Raw genomic sequence first — 17,786 nt, forward strand, 5'->3', positions numbered from 1 at the left:
TCCTCACAGATTGCTGGTTTGTCTGCAGATCTGTAATTCCCACATGCTGTAATTTTGCCCTTAGTAATATTGGCTACTGGCAGCTCCCTCTTTCTGAGCTGGAATTTGGAGTGTTTTAAACTCCTCAGCATGGTCTTTTTATGTTTAATCTCGATGGAGACTCTTGCCTCTCTGAGAGGACTGAGAAGCTCTGAGGAGGTGGTGAAGACCGGGGTGCTGGGTGTAGAAGGTGCATGCTGCATATGCGCAGAAGGCACTGGGGAGACTTGTTGGCTGTCAAGAGAAGTTTGTGTTCTTAGATAGCAGCGTAACCTCCCAACACAAATGCATGCTAGAGAATCAGGCTGCTCTATTTTGGGACATTTCAAAGTGTAAGGTCAAGAACTACTGCAGGAAAAATTGAGATGTTTGCTGAAAGTAAATTTCATGACAATTAATGGGACTTTATGCTAAAAACACCATGTACAAAGATGCTTTAAATTCCAGATATTTTGAGATTTCTACCCAATTCTGAAAAGGATTTCTGATACTTTTTCAAATACTCATGGATTTTTTTTTAACAAGTCTGAAATGCCTGGGGAAGGATTTTTAGGCTATACACTAATTGTATATTATTTTCATTTACAGTTGAGAATTATAGTTAAGGACTATTGTGCTGTGTTCTGTACAGACACTTAATAAAAATGACTGTCAGGAGGACATGGATCATCTGGGCCCTACTTTTTTGCAAGTCTTTCACTGGTCTTTCCTTGTGTATACTAGGGCTCTCTCTGCCATCGGCAGCCCTCAACTGATGGGGCTGATCACTGTTGTTTGTGCTTCCAAACAAATTAGTGGGATTCTTCATGGTTGATGTGGAGCAGAAGGCTGGGCCCAAGCCGTTTGCAGAGTGCACGTGTGGGGCCGTAGCAATGCTGCAGTGCATTTCTGTGCAGTCGCTAATAGAGCAAGAATACAAAAGCATATCATGTAATTTTATAAAAGAGGGCGAATTTAAAGATGCTTTATCTGATAGGCTGCAACCATTTATTTTTCAAATGTACTATGAAATAGTAGTAGTGGGTTGATATAAAAAATCTTTGATTGTGAAGGAGGAATGTTTATTTAGGGTTGAAAAAGTTTTAGAGAGTAAATGATCTTCATACCTCTATCAAAGCTGAGTAATGCGGGAAGAGAGTTTGTAAGGAAAATAGCTGGGCTGAGGTCTGTTCATGTTAGCGTGAATGCAGAGCAGTTGTGCACTGCAACTGAGATCAAGATTTGACACCCACACACCTGCACCCACACATCCCCTGGTGAGAAAAAGGATAAGTAGAAGAAGGAATAGAGAGCTCAGGTGAGGTTTCGGGCACTGCAGTAAGGTATTTCTCTTTATGTTATAGCTGAGTCCTAAGGTTCATGACAGTGGATCCTATTGCAGTAGTCAGTATGCTCTGTAACCCTGCTGTATCCATGCAAGTGGTGGTGGGAGGTGGCCTGCAAAGAGAAGAAGGACGGGGAGGAGGCTTAGTCACGTCGAGGGAGCATTAACACATGAAAAACGTGAGCTGCCTGTCTCCTAGAGCGGCTGACCTGCTGACTTGCAGACTCCTAGATAAACAGGCCCAGCCTCTCTGATTCTGCTTTCCCAGCTAATACAGTAAGGCTGTGTCTAACATATAAGAACTCCTTACATACAGTAAATAATCAATTCTCACAGTGATCCTGTAAGTTAGCTAAATATTATTATAACGATGATGATGATCTCTGCTTTGTGCTGGAAAACTGGGAACAGCAACTAGAAGAGGTGCATCCTGAAATGGCTTCTCAGAGACACAAAGATACCGTCATCTGCCTGCTCCTGTTATTTTCTAACTGCCACAGAAACACCGATGCTCCCCTACCTGCCTGCTGTTCAGCAAGCAGTTTCCAATGTGGTGAAGCACTGTGCTCCTGCAAATGAATGTGCAGCTAATTTGTGAATGAGTTGCATAACTAATTTCCTCTTGCACCTCTTGTTGGCAGCTGATGTCAGCGTGTATTAAAACATGAAGCTTTCCCTGAAAAATGCTTGAAAAGAGGGAGAGAAGGAAAGGAGGAGAAGGGCTTTTAAGTAAAAATATGATGGATGACATTTGAATGCATGTACTTTGACAGAAATTAATGATGTAATTCAGAGCATGTCAGTTGGTAGGAAGGATTTGGAGAGGAAATTGATGCAAGTGGAAGCACTTGGGGAGGCTCAGGGATGAGCCTGTATCTAGCTGGACCAATAGAAACTAATGTTTGGACCTGCCTCTACTGAAATAACATGCTGGGTCATTTCTGAAGGTTAACTTGAATATTTGTAGGCAGAAGCATTGCTAATTTTTTCTTCTAAGGAAAACTAGTTATTGTTTTCTTCAGGGAGGGGAAAGTAAAACAAAAATACACACATTATTTTCCTCCTTTTTCCCTTCTAGATGCTTTTGCTCCCCTCAGTTAGGCCACGGTCGCTCAAGTGACTGCTTTGGTAGCTGGCTGAGGGAGCCGGAGCAAGCGGAAAGGGCCAGGGTGGGCAGGTGGGAACAAGCAGCTGGAGTGGGACACCTTGCTGATGAAATAAGAAAAGTAAACCAATGTAAACAGGCAAATAATTATCCTTTAACAGGCCCGATAACCCCAGTAGTATTTTGGTAGTGAAGGAACAGGCCAAAGATTTTATTGGGCTTGTCTAACATCAGTTAAGTGAAAAGGAGCCTATGGTGTAGATCAGAGTACCTGTCAAAATAACAGAAGTGAAGAAAAGAAGTTTTCTTGAATTCTCTCTTCATTTGTCACTCTGTCAACCTGTGACCTTGTTGTCTTATGTCTGTGCAAGCTCTTTGCATTAGGAATTGTCATTGTTCTGTTTGTAGAAAATAGGGTTTCTGATGGGACCTGTTAGAAACTTATACTCTACAGATAATTGCCACAACTGCGGCAACATAATGAGCAGGCCTTTCCTTTTGCCATGGAATCTAGAAATAAGTACATTTGGGTGTGATTTAGGTGTATTCTGGGCTCAAAGCCTGTTGTTTCTGCCTTCAGGGTTTTCTTTATAAGCATAAGGTTTTAAAGAGTACAGATTAACAAAATTCAGTAGCTGCAGTAGCAGTCACTGTTTTAAGGAGAGTGCTAAATATCACAAGGCTAAATAAACTCACAGGAGACGGCAGTTCTTAAACCCTACTTCAAAAGTTAAGACTGGTTCTGTAAGTGTTTCTTTAAAATGCCACAGCATGAGGTAGATTATATGGTGGTGTCAGAGGGGAAGCTAAAACAAGACGAATGTCTGCTGGCATCCTCCGAAAGAGCTTTACCAGTGGCCTTCTGTGGGGCTTCCGCTTTCCTTGCTGAAGTGTGCGGAAGGTTTCTCATGGCTTTATCTACTTTCATTAACCTCTTCATTCAGTCCATTTTCCGAGATCATAAGCTTGGCCCTCAATTGGCCTGTTTCCCTAAAACCTGCTATAAAAGTAAATACCTAACGTCATATAAGCATAACATTAAGGTCCATTGGAGAGTCTGTATTAGGAAATTGAGAAACCTTTTCCAAATATGTTCAAAAAGTTCTTGCAGTATGACCGTCATTAGTTTTGGACTATTTTCTTGATACTGTTGCTCCACCAAAGCAGAAATCTCACTCCAGCTGCATGTGAAAGGGTGTAAATATCACAACTAGCAATTTTCTTCAAACGTTTTCTTTGCATTTCAATGGAGCACAAAATAAGGCATCTGAGCTGACAAGCGAACCTGATGATGGCTCTAGGAAAACACTTTTGTTTTTGTTTTCAAAGCAATTTCTGCAGTTTTTCTCCCCTTCTCTATTGTACCATTTAGCTGAATAGATTATGCCTGCAGCACACAGCAGGATCCTTATGTCTGTGGTTGTTTCATGCAGTCTTTTCTCTTTGCAGTGTCCTAGGGTGGCTTGCCTGAGGTGGCTACTCTTTCTCCTACCCCAGTAAAGTGGCATTAATAATGATATCATAAAACTAGGAATTTATGCAAAAAGGGAGAAGGCAGGAGAAAAATGGAGTACGCTTGCATTTGGCAAATCTCTTTGTCATTTCTAACACCTGCTGGCCATCTTCTGTTATCTCCAAATATCTACAGTCCCCCTCGGGGCCCTTAGAGCATCAGAACACAGGAAACGGCACCTTATGTGCCCCCTACTTATGAGGAGATGAATTAATGTTTTTCTCTGAAATTCCAGATTATTTAAAAGTATTTGTCTAGGATGCCTTGTCAATGTTATTCTCCAAAGTCTCCAAACTTTGCCTTACTTCCAGCAGAGAGTTGATAGGAATACAGCTAATTAAAAAAATACAGCTAATTTTAAAAAAAAGAAATTTGAAATTGTCGTTTCAAGATTGGATAGTATTATGTGTATATTTTAAGTCGTGGTCGCATAAAAGTTAAACTGCTGGTTCTTGTTTCTGAACAGAGAAGGAAGAACCACTGTATTTGGTTTCAGTTTTAGTGTGCGTAGAGTAGAACAGTTTTGATTCCCCAGAGTAAAAGTGTCATCACAGAGTGTGAGCAATATGAGCAGGAGAAGAAAGCAAAATCAAATTCAATGCATGGAAATTTGAGTTGGTATGAAAATCAGGTTTCTTAATTGAGGGAGGAGTGGTCCAGGTATTTTAGCAGCTGCAGAAAAAAAAGTTAAAGCAATTTGGGGAACAACTTGTTCTGAATACTTAGTATCTTACAGTCTTAGCAAGTACAGCATTTTAGGATTTGAGAATAATTTCAATTAGAAATTTCTCTTGGCTAAAATAGTGCCTTGAGAAAAGGACAGATGGTAAATCTTTTCCCATTTTAATTTCCATAGTGAATAAATGGGCAAGGATGATCCTCCTGGCTACTAGCAGTGATATCATGTATTAATAGGAGGCTAATTTTCTATGTATTTGCTATATGTCTTAGATTTCATATAACATTGCAGCATTGTGATAAAAGGTATTAAAAAGCAACAGATACGTGATAGGTACTTCTCCAGCCTTTTTCATTCTCCATCCAACTTTTAAAGAACAACTAGCTGTGTGATAGTTCCTCCAAACTGCATCAGTCTCCCTGAGAATCATCAGGTGCCTTCTAAGCATGCTTGGAGTATTTCAAGCGGGGCGATAACACGTATTTCCTAAGCAGATTCATGTTCCTGATGTATGTATGCATCAGCACAGATGATTTGGCCCTCAAGAACTTACAGCTTGCTGTACATTTTTGAGGGTTATAAAGTTTAGGTAATGGTGATGGCAATAGGCTGATGAAGTATGAGCAAGAGTTTCAAGGTGATCTAGGTATGACTTTTTGTTCGTTATTAATTACCATTGTCGTACTGAACAGGTGGCTAACACAGGGAGCAGAAGAAGCATGTAGAGCAGTTCTTCATATTCCAAGACATGCATGGCTGATTAGGACAGACCACTGCTTTGTTCACCTTGCCAAACAACTGGTATTTGGGCCTTCCTCACTTCCACTTTCACCTCAGGAAAGTGAAAGTGCATGGGTAGTGCCAAGCCAGGCAGAGCACAGTGAGTTCACGGCTTTGCCACTGTGCATAAGTCTCTTTAGATCTGCCAAAAACAGAGGAAGAAATTGGACAGCATAGATGGGATTTTTTTTGCTCAATTTCCTTCCACTTGTTGCTGCTGCCATGAAAATTATGTTTAAAGAAGAAAAAAGAAAAAAAAAAGTCAAAATTACCTGTAGCAAAACACTTAAACTGAGATGTAATCTGCCGAGGTGTACAGTTACGCATACAATACCTAGTTAAAATAACAATAAATTAAGCAACTAGATGCTGTATTCTCAGTGCAGCTTTGAAAACCTCTGGCTGAAAGCCTAATTGCAGATTGGAATTAGAACAGTGCCATTTATTTATGCAAGCTTGCTATGCATCATGAATCACATCTTTCTACATTAATGAAGAGATTAACTTTTTCCTGTTGTCATTTCTAACATCTGCAATACTTTTGCGAGGAATAGCTTACAGAGTAAATGACTTCAGGGACCCCATCTGAAAACCATTCCAGTGTGACAGTTGGTGAGGAGTTCTGCAGATGCCTTGGTAAAGTGTGCATCTCCTGGGAACACCTGGGGTGCCTGTTTGGACCTGCACAGAGCTATCTGTTGGTATTTGGGTGACATTTGGACTGAGCTGAAAGCACTCTCACTAGCTTGGCATTTGCCTGCTTGAAATTAAGGTTGTTCTTTATGTTGTGGTAGCTGGAATGTCTATCTCGTCAGGTCCTTGCAGGTCCACATTTACCATCCACGCGTGCCAACGCATGTTCAGTGGTGGACTGTATCTATGCCGTGACGTGTTCTGCACTTCCACTCGGATGAAACTTCTGTTGGCTCAGTGTTGAGGGGTTGGCATAGGTGCAGCCATCGGCAGGTGCTCTACAGCCCAGCTTCCCAGCGAGTATTTTAAGTGCCATGTGGGTACTTGGAGTCCAGCATTATTCCAGCCAGTGTCATGAACAGAAGGAATAAAGGCGTTGGGGCGTGGCACACTGAAGCTTGACCTCAAGTCTGCTCTTCACCTTGCAGTATGTGTACCCCCACAGTAGAATGCTTTACAAGGAGCTTCTTTTATCTGAGAATCGCTTTATCTCAGAGCATCGATTTCTGTGCTCAGAATTTGCATTACTTCCTGAACCTTCACGCACTCTAAATCTGCTGACCACACAGGCGCTTTGCATACTTTTCTGAATTACTCTCAATAATCAAAGGGCATTGAGCAAGCAAGGCCTATTTGTTCTTTTGCCTCAAAGGCAGGCGCTGCTTTTTCATTTAATCTCTTCTATATTATGCAGTGTTCTAACGGACATAAAAGAGAGATGCTTTATCTTATGCTCAACATCTAAATCAAGAATAAATGATCAAAAGGATTGACATGTGTCCTAAAGGAAGTACCTTTTAATACCAGTGATTGAAGTGCAGGGCCAAAGAGCATGGAACTGTTCAAAAGAACAAAAAACTGTTCAGACTGAGGTCTCAGTTGCCTTTTAATTTTAAACTAAATTATTTTTTCTTATCAATTCAATGAGAAAGCATGCTCACAGGACCCCAACAGACCATTTCTTCAAAGGGAGCTCTGCTTTTATATTCTGCACAAGTTTGGTAGCTAAGTATTCTCTTCCTGTCCCCATCCCTTCAGCTGTTTAGACATTATTGTTAATAACACAGTAATACATAGCATTTGGAGGCTGTGCAAAAGTAAGGTGTGGGTAGGGAGGGAAAAGATGACTATTGCTTGCTTTATTTTTGTCATGATGCCTTATGTTCAGCACCTGTGTCCAACCTTGATTATTTCTGAAAATTTGACAGTTTTCCACTTCATCTGTGAAAACATCTTGAGACAAGGAATGAGAGTTACACAGAGTGTCTCCTGAAAATGATGAATTATTGGCCTGCTGTGAAACTTCAGGTTATTAAACATCATTGCAAGAAATTTTGCGATGTCCAGTTTTCACCTGTAACTCCTCCGGTACCTCATTTCCCTATGCTGTGTGCTGCCTTACCTTACTAGAAAGCTGGTAACACTGACTAACAGAAGTGAGAGCTGTAACTAACACAGGGTAACACATGCATTTCTACATTTATAGATATAATGAAGTAATACTGCTGATTCTCTTTTATATAGAGAAGGAAAAGCCACTATACCTGGCTTCTTCAGATGTATAACGCATATAGTTTTCCATGAATCCAATAAATGAAGAAATGAATTGCAATGGAAGCAGTTTCTTTTAAACTGAGGATATCTTTTTGAGTCAGTCTCTCTCTAGGTTGTTCCTTATTCCCCTCTCTCCTTAGTGTTTTAATCAGTTGGCCAATTTCAGCCACATTTGAAGAAGGATAGTTCTCAAAGACATAAAGCTTCTAGGAGTTTCATGAAAATCTGGAGCCAGGGAAATGAGAGAATCCTTGTAATGTGAGCTTAAAGTTTATTAGATTCAAAAAAATCCACAGGGGCAAAGAGGTTTTAAATATCTACCAGCCATCTCTGAAAAAGCTTGGAGAATGCAATCTCAGGAAGACACAAAGCCATAGGAAAACAGGCATCATTAGTTCTGCTTCTGGGAGACAACTTTTTGGTATGAACTTGCTGGGAGAACTGGCTCATGGGACCTCACCAAGCCATTCTTTGAAAAAGATGTGGGCTTTTGTGAGCTATGTGCTGTGGTTGAGGTGACTCTTGGTCGCTGTTCTGACTCTGAGATGCACATGTCATTAAGGAATTAATGCATGTTTCATGAGCAGAGGCTTAATGAATGTGAGCCGTTTGCTGTTTATGTATAGTTGTTGCGGGGAACCCAAACTTTTTGGCTAGCTGTGTTTCAGTGTCTCCTTAAACAAGTGAAAGCTATGTCCTTTTGTAGTCTAGACTGAGGCTTGGAAAAGGTAGGGAGCTTGAGTCTTTTTTGGGCTGTGCTATTCAGTGATATATGACTTCAGATGTATTGCTGCATCTGTGTGCCACTTTCCCCATGTGCAAAACAGGTAATGATAGCGACTTAATTGATAAGTACTTAGTATTTGCTAGATAAAAAGTTCCCAAGTGTTTCGTAATATAAACTCATTGCAACATTGCTCACTAGTAACTCTGCTCTCTATGGTGTGTTTATCCACAGGAAATTTTTCCCTTTCTTCAGTCCTAGTCTTTGCTTCAGAGCAGCAGTGAATTTTTGATTCCCTGTTCTGCCTTGCAACAATTATAACAGAGGCAGGCCTGTCAGCTTTGTCATATCACAGGCGCAGTTACTATAAAATCAGACCTTTGATCAAAGGCCCTTTATGTATGCGATGGCAGAGGCTCGGCAGCCTTATCACCTACCCACAATCAACAAATAAAGTTTGAGCATGTAAAGTGTTTAAAATGGGTCTGTTCTACCAACAAGGAGATAAAGGCTGCCCTAAATCAGAGAGACTCTCTCTTCTAATAACAGCAACAACAAAAATGTTCCCGTCTGTTTATTTGGGATGCACATGTCTTATAATTAATCTTCCTCCATCTAAATTGCCTTTCATCTGGGGACCTTCTAAGCGCTTCACAAGCACATAATAACCAAGCCCTACTATATCTGACACATGTGATTATTGTTATTATCTTCATTTGACTAATGTGGACTCTGAAATATTGTGTGGTCAAATAACTTACCCAGGGTTACATAGGGATGTAGTGTCAGGGTTGGGAACAGAACAGGCCTGTTTCTTAGGCCTCTGTTGCATTCAAGTTTTAGCAACATGAGTCTGTCATCTAGGATTGTGCATCACTGTCCTGTTAACAAAGCCCTTCTGATAGAGGTCCTGAAGCAAATGCAGCTAGGCAAAAATTAAAAAAAAAAATTAGCTTTGGAGGCTTTTTAAAGCTTTTGGAAGCTTTAGCTTCAGAAATTGCTACAAATCGTACTGAATAAAACACTGAGACAAGCCCTGTCTGAGCTACAAGGATTTCCTGATATCACTGTAGTAGTGTGGCTACACCAATGAACCAATTACAGGGAAGCCCTAGCTGCCAAGCTCATTTTAGAGCACTGTTCTCATCTAAGTACATACAACCTTACATCTGCATGAGTGTGTATACAGATTTTACTGCTCTATCAGCAATAGAGCTATTGTAGAACACAGTAAAAGTTTTAATAGGTCATATTTAAGAAGCTAAACTGATGCATTTAGATATGTCCTGTGATAACTCCAAAGCTGGTTTCTTCTGTCCTTTACCTGTTAGTGCTGCATGTAAACCCTGAATTCCTTAACAAGCTTTTTGGGCCCTGCGCAGGTGGTCTCAAATACCTGTGTGTCTTACTAATTAACTGTGCAAAGCTACTTGCCTCATCAGCTAGATAAATTTAAAGGCGTGTTCCTTGGGATAACTAACTCTGCCCTTTGGTAGCTGTGCACTGTGCTTGATCACTTCCCACCACAGAACGACCAGGACCTAGAATGAAGTGCTGGTGACTACTCAGTGCATTTCTGTGGGAGATGCATGCAAACGTGTGTGGGTGCGTATGTGTGCGTAGAGGGGGAGTGTCAAGTTGCTTCGTTCTCGGGAAAAGATATTTTCGGTCAATGAGAAATGCTGAAGTGGGCAATGATGGAAGGGCTTTTCTAGCTATATACAGATCAGAAAATACCCATGATTAGAACCAACGCGCTGAGGACTGCGATGGCTGCTTTAGGTAGCTGTGGAAGAAAACGCAAGAAGGTTCCAGTAGACTGCTTTGGCAGTGATATATCCTCAAGCCTCAGCTGCAGGAAAAAATGTCTCCCTCAGGTCACGTGAGGATGTGAAAAGAGCTCCTCTAAACAGGACCTTTGATTTATTTACATTATGCATAATACATGAACACACCACATAGTAGGAGCCTTGCGTAGATCAATGCACACGTCGTGGGAGAGTTCCCTGAGCTGAATACAAGAATGGGCAGGGGGAAGGAGGAAGGGACTGTCCATTGGGTAGGAGATGCTGCCCTACAGATCGCAAGAGGGCTGAGAAGACTCAAAGTTGTGGTTATGGTGCTCTAGAGACAACAGTGAAAGCAGGCGGCGGAAAGGGAGCAGCCTGCAAAGGTGGACTTGGACTAGGTTTATCCTTTCTTTGCGCAGGATGACAGACTCACAAAAACGGTTTGCCATGTTCAACAATGGTAGTGCCAAGAGGTTTAAAGCATATATATAATAGTAGGGGCCATTCTGGGAGTGCTAAAATTAGGGTAGATATTTGCATCTGTAGTATTTTCATCTGTAAGTTAAAACAAGAAGATTTAGGTAACTACTTGAAATAGTAGGGGTTTTTTTTTTACAGATTTCCCTTCTTCTCTGAAGTAGGCTGCAGCACCAACTTGGCATTGCTGTTTTATCTGAGTTTTCATCTGTGGAGGGTATACTATTTGCCATTCCAGCCTTTTTTTCCTGCTTTTGCACTTAAAGCTTTGGGTTCCCATCCAGATGAAGTCACAGTGGGAGAATCGCTAAGTGGCTGTTAACTAACATTGTGGAACCATGCTGCAAAATCAATATGCAGTTTGGCAGCAGTGTTGGAGATGCACTCGTAAGCTTCTGATCACGATAGTGGCATATTAGCAAAACTCTTCATTTGCCTAGCACCATGGTAGCAGGTGTGCTGTGCTTTGACTGAGAAACAGTGGCGTTTCAGCACAGCAGAAACTTGCCTGGAATTTATCTGACCTTCCGTGCTTGGCTCCTTTAACACCTAGCTGCTAGTTCTTCTGCAGGCCACTTTGCACAGGATACCTCTGTGTCCAGAATCTCCCCTGCATTTTATAAAACACTCTTGCTAGTGAAGGAGATAGAAGCCCCTTACAATTACATATGAACATAACGGCATGCCCAGAGACAGCTTGTGATGTTCCAAAATAGCTGTGAGGCATTGCAAAGCAAAATGCAAATGAGAAATGAGAGGCAGTCATTTGGAAGCATGTCCAATCTGAGTGGAGTTTTCTACAGATTTGATAGAAATCTCCTTAACTGGAGAAATTAGCTGTCATCTGCTGTAAATCATCAGTCACCAATTATCCCACACACGTACCCATATCTCAGCTGTCTTTTCTGTTCCATAAAAGCATGTGCCCCTATAAAGGGGGAGGGAGAGGGTGAAAAATCCTCGCTCATCAATGTCATTGGAGATCATAGGGGCAATCACAGAGGTTTTCTTTCCTCAGCCTTCAGTACCTTCAATTGCTTCAGCAGAAATTAAAAAATAAAAAAGCATTTTTTTATTTTTTTCCAAATAACTTTTTTTATTTAACCTATTGAATTGAATTTTATGATAGTGAAATGTGATGTACTGACAGCCCCAGAGAAAGAGCTGATGATGTAGAGAAGGTGCACAAGATGGCACAGGCTATCTGGTGGACTAGCTGTTCCCACCCTGCCTGTAAACCTCCAGTCCAGTCAGGGCTATGTCAGAAGATAAGATGACAGTAGAAGTTTGCGTAGTCTGTGTGAATGAAGCAGGCAACAAGTGGCCGGTTGTAGATTGTGCTTGCGTAGAATTAGGTTGAGAATGATTATCCTCGTGTTGTATATGCCATTAGCTCTCAGGTTACTATTGTTAAAATATTAACGAGTGATTGGGCTGGTTCCAAATCAGTAATATTCATTACTAGCTAAGTGATATAAGGTATTTAATAGGCTGTAGTAATATGACTTAAATGTGTTTGGTTAAAATATACGCAAGAAAATGTGACAGCAGAGGCATCAAATTGATTCCGAGAGAGAGAGCCTAATCATTATGTATTGTCTCTAGAAGAACTTGTAAATGACTATTTGCTTCATTGATTTTGTCCAGCCAGAAGACTGTGAGATTAGACCTGTGAAATACATAGCTGCATCCATCCAAACCAGCAAAAATGTCTAAAATCTCTCCAAAAAGAGATTTGGTAGATGTTTATGTTCATTTTCTTGACATTTGTGCCAGTTCCCTGACTCACTGTCGCTCCAGTGCTGTGCTATGCCAAGTTTTCCAATAAGGAAAACAAGGGAGTTGTGAGTCACTGGCTGAATTCATATGCACTTGATTTGCTCTATCATTATCTGCGCTGTTTTTGTTTATTTTAATTAGTTCATACACAAAGTCTCTGAGATACGCTTCACTGCATGAATTAGCCAGACTTGCTAGTCTTCCGTGAAGATCAGAAAGCCAGCCAGCAGACAGCCAGAGCTCTCGGTGGCAGGTCCACTTTTTTTCCGCAACACCGCGCATAAGGAGAGTATGAATGGGGAGTCTTTGAACTCAGAGAATTGAAAAATGAGGCAACAATGTCCGTATTTTCTAAGACTGCTGTTTGATCTGGAAATCTGTTAAGGTTTCTGATTAGATCTGAAATGTCATAGGAGTGGTTTCTTCCCTCAGTAAAGATTTTGCCGCTTTTTCTGTGCTTCATTGCTTTTTATTTAAAAAGCTAGAAAGAAGATTCGAAATGGGTCCTGAGGTAGAGATGTTGGCTATGGGAGGAAGATCTGGCCAACTCTACCTGCAAGTTGTCAATGATTCTTGTCATTTCGGATGGCTAACGTAAACCTTAGCTATTACCTAAGTTTCCGCTTGTTGTTTAAAGCTGTACCGAGTTCTGATTTTCAGCATTCCCGCAAAAGGAACATTTCCAAGTCTCAAAGAACAAATTTGTTTTTAAGTCCGGGTCTAGATGCCAATTCATTTTAACCTGTCCTGGTAGCCAAATCAACTCATTTATCTCTAATTGAAGTCTTTCTTTGGCTTGTGGGAATTGCAAGGCTAGTTAAAATGGACTAAGGCAGGAGCCTCAAAGGGGCAGGAGGAGGTAGGGCTGAAATTAAGGATCTCTTTGTAGGGAGCTGTATGGCGGGGGGAAAGGAGAGCAAAGTGACACTGACTTTAGTCTCAGATTTGACCCACCCTACCTTGCAGTTTTAATGATGCGAGCTGTTGATTTGCTGGATCGTGAACAGAAATTGTTCCATGTTTGGGAATTTATTTAAGCTCTTTGGGCTCATGTTGGCTGAGTATCCCACATTCTCCATTTGATGAGGGTTTCCTTCCCAGCCATACTCCTGGGAACAGGCATACACTGTAATTAGGGAGATGAGAGATTTGATTAGGGTGTGGTCTTGCCACTGAGGCACCCAGTATTTGGCAGCCAGGCTTGCATTCAAATTCCTGTTTTTTTGTTTTATTTTTTAAATCTGAGCAGGACGAGCTGTCCTGCGCTGCCTTCTCTAGACATCCTGACCCTCTGTTAATGCTGACTTGTGCAAATAGATTCTGTAACTGATGAACTTTCTTTTATCCCCTCCCACTCTTGCAGGCAATTTTGTGCTAAGCATTTGCATGCAGCATTACAATGGAGTAATGTTAGGTGAGCCATCATTTATTACTACCTTGTCCCTGCCAGAGAGCGAGGGAGAAGTGTTTTTGTTGTTTCTTTACTATCTTTTCTTCTCTCAGCCCTTGGCTGATTGTGTTCCTGTGTCCCCTCCTCCCCCCTGTTATTTTTCCTGGTGCTTAATTACGTGTTGCATACCATGCAGGTAAGCCAGTCGCCTTTGGGAATGAATGAATAGCTCAGATACTTCCCTGCTGATATTACAATAATGATAAAAACATTGAATGGCAAAAGTGGGTGTGACAGGTGGTGCAGGTCTCTGAAGGTACCATTGTTTTTCTGTTCAGAGTAGGAACATCACTGCAAAGCAGACAGAAACTTTCATTTTGTTTTCTCCCCAAGCAATAATGTGCTTAGCAGAGTATATAGCACCTATCATACTGAAAGCCCATGGAAAAGGCTTTTGAAGGTAAACAGCAAATCCTGTTCAGTGTCAGAACTACAGGTGTTTGTCCTTATGGTTTTGAACTCCATTTCAAACACAGTCTTCTGAAATGAGCCTTCACCCAGTCGCCTTGCAGCACGTGCAGGCAGTGGGAGCCCTCGCCCGTCTCTGAGGCTATCAGTGTCTGTGGAGGCTTTGAACTTGCTCTGAGCTTGTGGTAGCAGATTTTTAAGAGACTGTTTTATGGCCTGTGAATGATCACAATACTGGGCCCAGGAACCCTGGCTCATTCTGATCCTCGGCTTGACCTGCTGTGCTGCGTTTGTCTCTGCACAGTGCTGCTCTTTATTACTCAGGAAAACCCCTTTCTAGTCATGCCACTGTGGGTGTTGGCAGTGAACAGGGTTCAGAAGTGTTTCTTTTCGATGCTTTCTAGGTCAGGAGTGTCTCGCATGCCATTGTGAGCAGATCTTTGGAAATCCTTGCTTTGATTTGTATAGTTGCTATATTCTTCTTAATCTTGCGATGCTATTTCAAAACCGAAGCAGACTATTTCATCAATGCATATTGTCATGTCATGCAATAGTGGAAATTAGTTTTGCAGAAGGAAAGTCTGTGTACATTAAGAAAGCTCCTGTCAACCTTTTTCAAGCAAGATATAACCATTCATTTAGCAATACTTAAAGGATTGCATTGCTGCTTTTTGCACGTAAGACAGGGAATGTTTACATGGCAATCAAAAGAAGGGTGTACTACATTTTAGTTTTAGACTAGCTACTTGTGGTAGCAGTGGGAATTTATCTTGAGGTACACATAGCGTCAGGGCTACCACCTGGGTTTTCAGCAGCTAAGCATTTAATTAGGGTCCAAACTGTGAAGCCTGTGTTTAATAGCTAGTGGGTGTCTGAGCTGAAGCCAACCTGTTTGAAGCTTATGGATCTGTGTGAGAGCTGCAGTCACACCTTGGAGTTGCAGTGAAGATATAATCGCAGAGACCTCAGAATAAACTTCTCTCCACCAAATCTTTTCGCATGTCTGTGAGCAGACAGGTGTGTACACCACTCCTACATCTGCTTAATGCACTATTTGAAGCAGGTTGAGTATGGCTGCAGGCATAAGGGAGAGCCTGACGATAAAAAGATGCCTTGTGCATTTAATGGCTCGGGAGCTAGTGCTCTGCTGTCCCTGTTCGCTTAGCTCCACCTGAGGGAGCTGGTCCCTGAATAGTCAGGGAGCATAGCCTGTGAATAAAGGCATTTCAGAAAGGGAAAATGCCTTGGTAAGGAGGAGAGGTAGGAAGCAACAGGGAATGGAGGAAAAATAGGTGTTAGTGTGGGATCTGCTCTTGCTCTTTGGGAGCCAGGGGAGTGTGTGAGACTGGGTTGTCCTCAGTGTGCTTTCAGGCTTCCTCAAAGAGAGGTACAAATCCAGGACTGCATTGAGGCAGAAGGGAGGGTGCTGGGGGCACATGTGGTTGCTATCAGTGCCCAGGATGTGTGGTATAGAAAGCTGTATGCTGGTTCCTTTTAAACACTTTTTTCCTCATTGAAAGGTACTCTTAAAAATGCATGTGCTTTTTAAGTAAATAGTTAGACTTGACCAGCAGTATTGCAGCACACAAACAGTATTTAAAGAATGTGCACTGGAGTTACTGATGCAAGGCTTGGTCTACTGTCGCTGTGTTTCTGTAGCTTTGCACTCCATGCCCAGCTTGACCCTGTTTTTTGCACCTGCCTCTGGAAGTAGCTTGAAATCAAAGCCTGATGTTTTGTTTTGGTGAGTGGAAAAGGCATTCTCCCAGGGAAAGCTGTAATGTCTTTTTGGTTTGGAAATTGTGATTTCATTGTGGCTTAGCTTATGAACACAGGTTCTTACCGTGGTGACTCTTTATTCATGTGAAAATGTAGCAGTTTTTAGATGAAGAGCACTCATTTCATACCAGCTTTAAATATCAGGGATAACAAAGGCACTTTGGATGTTTGATCTGCTAAGAGGTCGTCCTATAATTGATGGACAACACAACATCTGAACTAGGTTGACCTTCTTTTCAGAGCAGCTTTTTACTCCATATCAGATGACCTTCCAGTCCTGCAATTCTTGTTTAGTGGTAGCGCTGTTCGGTAACACAAGGTCTATCTAGGCAAGTACCTGGCTCCTGCCTGATCACCTACCTCCCTGTCTGAAGCCTGAGCTGTGCACTTCCAGGAAAATTCTCCTTTCCCAATCAAAGTGTTTCCTTTAAATCAGAGATAACATAGGCCATAAAATGTGGACCTGCATTCCAAATGCCCCAGAGTCAGGTCTTCTATATTCACTGTTTGTGAAATGGCCATTAAAGAATGGGAGGCAACAGTATGCTGGATCCTGAACTAGATCCTAGAAACTCTCTGACACTGTAGGTAGACGAGCTTAGCTGCGTTCCTCTTCCCCGCTCACTTGGCATTCCTTCCCTATCTAACATTCCACACCCAAAGACCTTTTATCCTCCAAATTACTCTTAGAAGTCCTCTTCATGCACAGTGCCCACAAGAAGACAATAACTGCCTCACTGTCTTTGTCAGGTACTCACACACCAGAGCTGTGGGCCCGGTAAAGTGACCTAGATAGAGCTGAAGTAACGAAACCCACAAATAATCCTAGTCATTCCTCTGTCTGGGTTTCCCAATGCATCCTGTCCCTGTGCCCATCTTGATCAGGTAGTCAGCGCTCCAGGTTAGGTGCTGCCTGTGTTTCGTCTTACGGGGTTCTAAGCTTTGCACCAGCATTAATAGTGTCTAGTTCAGCTGGTGAGATACTTTGGAAAGGTGGCACCATGTTTCCTATATTTTTGTTCAGTCCTGAGAATGCCAAGCGTGCTTAAAAAATGATAGATATCACTAATCTGTGTCCATGTAATCATAAAGACCTCCCAAATGGCCGTCAGCCTTGCTGAGAGGCCATCTCAGGACGGGTGGCTCCTAACTGATCGTGGCTTATGGCTGTTCCCGGCTCCTCCTGAGATGTAGGTATGAATTTTTGGATTAGAAAGGTCTTGCCAACCTTACGTGGTGACTTCCTTTTCTTCGGTTGCATCAGGTGTCTTGTTCCAGTGAGACACGCAGGAGCACATCTCCCCAGGTGATGTGATCATTGTCTGGAGCCTGGCTCCAGCTCCCTCTGCCTTCCCATCATCTAGAAGAAGAAGAAAAAGTCCAAAGCTCTATCATTTTATGTATTCTCCCCTGGTCTATCATTGCTTAATTGTATCTCTAAATCTTACTAAAGTTCTGGGTGAGTCACTGCCATTCTCAGATGAAAATAAACAGAGCTGAGAGAAGGTTAATAGAGGAGGAGTGAGCATGTGAGCAGGGAAACTCCTGCAGCAGAGAAACTCCTATCACTCCACACATGTTGCATCATCTGCTTGCTACTGCTTCTAATTTAATGTTCTAAATCCCATATGAAAACACCTGTAGTCCAAAGAGAACACAAAATAAACTTACGTGGAGTAGGAAATTCATGGC

At 41.9% G+C, this 17,786-nt stretch overlaps 1 protein-coding gene across 4 annotated transcripts in view; it reads left to right on the plus strand.

Annotated features, from left to right (window-relative positions):
- The window catches only part of LOC112987339 (SPNS lysolipid transporter 2, sphingosine-1-phosphate), a 144,740-nt gene that overhangs the window by 15,127 nt on the left and 111,827 nt on the right, over positions 1-17,786 (plus strand). The window lies entirely within an intron of this gene.

The sequence above is a fragment of the Dromaius novaehollandiae genome, chromosome 19, assembly GCF_036370855.1.
Source record: "Dromaius novaehollandiae isolate bDroNov1 chromosome 19, bDroNov1.hap1, whole genome shotgun sequence".
NCBI lineage: Eukaryota > Metazoa > Chordata > Aves > Casuariiformes > Dromaiidae > Dromaius > Dromaius novaehollandiae.